Raw genomic sequence first — 4,772 nt, forward strand, 5'->3', positions numbered from 1 at the left:
GGAAGTTCTCAATCGATGATTTCTGAACGAAAGAACCAAGAGAATTAGACTTATGAGATAAAACCTTATCAAAACCAAGCATAAAATGCCTCCATAGATTATAACCTTTCATAGTAGGCATATTAAAGGCTTGCTTTTGTCCAATGATATTAAAAGACAAAAACATTCTCATCTCTAATCATTACAAAATATTAATCTCGTTTCTCAAAAAGCTATTTCCAAGTGACATAGAAATTCTATCTTGACTCCTTTCACGTTATGTTTTTTTATCCAAATTAAAGTTGATCCTCCGAGGCTAAAGTGAATACCCTTCTTTGCGGTCCTTGTTATTTCATTAAAATGAATAACATCAGAACTAACAGTTAAAACAAAAGATATATAATCACATACTATCTCGATCTCATTTGAGCAAAGAGTCGCAGTTTTATTCTCCTTCTTTCAAGAAACTGTGACCCAATTATCTTTTTTTTTTCTTTTAGAAAATCCAACTCAAAATTGATTCATACTATCCTTAACTACCTCAACCCATTTCTTCATACCATCACACAATAATCCTTTCTCATTTACTGAACTCTAGTGGTTGTCATCCCTTAGCTCATATCTGTTCTGTTGTGAAGATGATCTCAAAACCCTAGCCAATGCGTGAAATCCGGAAACTCTCTCTCCTGTTCAGTTGTCAGAATCCTTTTCTAGAAAATGTCATTCGTATATATAATATTATATTAAGCTAATTTCAAAGGTTAAGTTAGATGTTTCCGCACGTCACGAAACTAATTTCTTTTTATGCTACTTACAAGCCCGGATAGCTACAAAAAGAAATAAAACTTTTTTTTACTCACCTCGACGTAGGTGGGATTCGAAACCATACCTCTTTGCATAACTATCGTAGAGCTTGTGAAGTTACACACTTAAATAAAGCAATAATTGCATCCACTAAACTTGAAAGAGTAAAAAAATAACAAGAGGTATACTATTTAAAAGTATGTTATATTTTATTTTTTAAAATTGAGAAAGAGGGCTCTTATTAACATTAGGAGTATGTTTTCATAATCCTTATATATGCATAAAAACCTTTAGTTTCTGAGTTGGGCTTAAGAACAAATTCCAGTTATTAGCTTAACGATAGTGGAAAGGAAACTTTAGATGAAATTTGCTTGCATTTATATAATTCAAATGTAGTCATAAGAGTTTTCTAACAGTTTCACATATAACTTATTTGACGTGAATTCCCCAACATTTTATACCCCTCTCATTGAATCAACGTCACTTTTGTTACATCATGTTTTAGCTCCAGCAGTAGATGCTTTGATATGGATTTAACACTCGTTTGAAGCAAATTTCTAACTTTCTCTATTGATATATGCAATGGATGTATTATCGTTCAAACTAAGCCCTAATAATCTTGTATGCTTCTTTGCTAGCGAAGTACCACCAATCCTGCCAAAAGTTGATGTTCATGCCATCCATAACTTGGAAATCAACACACCCATGAAAGTCATGTTTGTTTCTAACCACATGCTCCTGCCAGTTGATTCTGGAGAATTATTGGTGCCCAAAAAGTAATATTGGTTCTTATCATTTTACAAAAAAAAATTCTTTACCAAGCATGGATTTCTGTAGCAAATCTCCAATGCGACTTTGTTAATAAAGATATGTGAACAAATCTCAAATATCTGATTCCAGGTTGGTCTAAAAATTTGATACCAACAACCTAACTCATTTTATTCTTGTCATCATCTTCACCTAAAAAATATCCTCACTACTCTATTCAATCCCTTCACAATAGAAACATGCTTAAGCATGAGAGAAATAAAGTAAATTGGTAAACTTTCTAAAGATATTTTAATTAAAGTTATTGTAAATGAAAAAAAATAACATCTACCGAATTGACAGTTGTTAGGTACTAGAGCCCAGCGCTAAGAAAGAGCTCAGGTTGAGTTAAAGATAACTGTTAGAGCACTGCTCGGTCGAACTCGCATGCGTTGTTATCTCAAGCATGTTTGTCAATGTTAGTGATCAAAACTATAAGTATTGATTTCTAGTCTACTATAGCTAAGTCTCGGACTAGGATATAAAGTGTAGTTGAGCTCAAGAACTCCATGGCAATCATCATACAAGACGAAGAACTACTCAAGGAACTGGTGGAACTTCATCGACTAAAAGGTATATGGAGACTTGAACTTATCTATCAATCAAAAGTCTATCTACCCTATCTCATATCCTGAGACAAAAGTCGTTTTGCTATATATACTTTGGTTATACATATTTGCTATTTCGATCCGACTTTATCTCGCTTATCTATTTCTCTAAATACGTGTTGGTAAGCTTTCGCTTTGGCCAAGTTCATCTTTATCTAGTGACTAAAGTCATGTTATGTTTCAATCACTTTTAAGATGGCTTTGACGAAAAATGGTTTGTGAATAACAACTATATAACGTCCTATAAGAATGTTTCAAATGATTGAAATGGGAGTTTAGATCATATAACCAATGTTGGATATAAGCATTGTGTGGCAACACATATATGTATAAGTCCTTATTCATTGAACCAAAGTATGCGTCCTTTGTTGATAAGGAAAACCGGAATAAGAGTTGTGAGCTCAGTCCGCGAACCTAGTCCGCGAACTGGTGGAAGTTCTCATCCCGAGAAATTCTGCTGGAGTTTGTGAACTCCTTCCGGGAACTTAAGTCGCGAACTAAGTCTGCGAACTTGAGTTGGTTATATCTAAAAACGATTTTTTTGTGAACTTATATTTATATAAACTAAGGAATGCTTTTGCAAACCGTGGCTATAAAGTTCATAAACTGATTCGAGCGAATCAAATCGTTTTTGCTTCAATTGTGTCTTGTATACTTCTATAAGATTTATAAGCAATTGAACAACTCTCTAACTAGTTCATTTGAGTCATTTGAACTAGTTATGGTGAAGAAGAATATGGTTGATATGAAAGTGCTCATATGGCTAACCATTTGGTTGACTATTGTTGAACCAACAAATGTACATGTTTGGGTACGGTTACACAAACCTAAAATCGTGCATTTCATTTGTGTGTGACAAGCTAAGTTTTCGATCCAACGGTTGAAAGATATTAGCTTGAATCTAATCAGGTTTTCATCTAACGGTGAATATTGAATGCTTTGTTACTAATCTAACATTGATTGCAAACCCTGATTTGAAAGACTATATAAGGGAAAACTCTAGCAACTGGGAAACCTAATCCCCACACCTCCTGTGTGATACTAGTTGTATTAGCTAGAGTCGATTCTCCTTTAACCTTAGGTTTCTTCTCGAGACCCTGTAGGTTAACGACTTGAAGACTTCATTGGGATTGTGAAGCCAGACCGATACTACTTTCTTGTAGTTGTGCGAGCTGATCTTGCTGATTCTATCGTGTTAAGTACAATCGTAACGATTGGCTTGAGATTAATATCTCCGATAGGAAAGATATAAAAGTAATCACAAATATCTTCGTCTCATCGTTTGTGATTCCACAATATCTTCTTTCGCCGCGTCGATTAAGATTATTGTGAGGTGATTGATAATACTAGGTTGTTCTTCGGGAATATAAGTCCGCTTTATCAATTGGTTCTTGTTCACCTTGATTTATCAAAAGACGGAACAAAAACTTGTAGGTATTTCTGTGGAAGACAGATTTATCTATTATCATAGACTTTTCTGTGATACAGATTTGTTTATTAAAGTCTTCGACTTTGGGTCGTAGCAACTCTTAGTTGTGGGTGAGATCAGCTAAGGGAATCAAATGCGTAGTATCCTGCTGGGATCAAAGACGTAAGGAGCGAAACTGTACCTTGGATCAGTGTGAGATTGATTGGGGTTCAACTACAAGTCCAGACCGAAGTTAACTTTTAGTAGGTTAGTGTCTGTAGCGGCTTAATACAGTGTGTGTTCAATCTGGACTAGGTCCCAGGGTTTTTATGCATTTGCGGTTTCCTCGTTAACAAAACTTATGTTGTCTGTGTTATCTCTTTTCTGTATAATATTGATTATCTTTATGATTGAAATATCACAGGTTATGCGTTTGAATCAATCAATTGGGAAATCCAACATTTGGTTGTTAATTGAAATTGATTGATACTTGAACATTGGTCTTTGGTACCGTTCAAGTGATTTCTCTTATATTCAATTAGACTCGCAAATTTCTATTTGCTTGAGTAAATATTGAATCAAGAAAGAGAGATATAACTCTTTGATATACTTTATTAAGATTGAGTCTAGTTGATTCTCTTGAAAGTATATTGGAGTTAGTCCATACATATTGCTAATCGAAATATTGGGTGTGGCTGTTAGACCCCCGCTTTTTCAATTGGTATCAGAGGAGGCAAACACTTTAAACCTGATAAGTTTGCGTTTGTTCGGTCCTTAAAAATTGTCCCATGGGTAATTTCTTTGGAAAACTTGCTCTTGGCATCTGTAACGCACGCCAGAAATCCTTAAAGATTGCTCAAAGATTATTATGGATAAAACCTCCGGTTTCTCATGATAATCTCATTTCATCTAAAAAGGAAAATTTAGATGATGAGAAACAATCTAAAGGAAAAAATAAAAAGAAGGGAAGATTGAGGAAACGCTCGTTACGTTCAAAAATATGGACTCTCACTAGATTAACTCTTAATCTTTTTGAGAAATATTGTCGTAATGGATCAATTGACAAAGATCTATTCAGATCTTTCGAAAGCGTTTTTAGATTCTTAGAAAAACTTAATTCACTTAAGTCTAAGAATCAACCTGATAAATGTTCTGTACATGTGAAA

This window comes from Papaver somniferum, chromosome 3 (assembly GCF_003573695.1).
Source record: "Papaver somniferum cultivar HN1 chromosome 3, ASM357369v1, whole genome shotgun sequence".
Classification (NCBI taxonomy): Eukaryota; Viridiplantae; Streptophyta; class Magnoliopsida; order Ranunculales; family Papaveraceae; genus Papaver; species Papaver somniferum.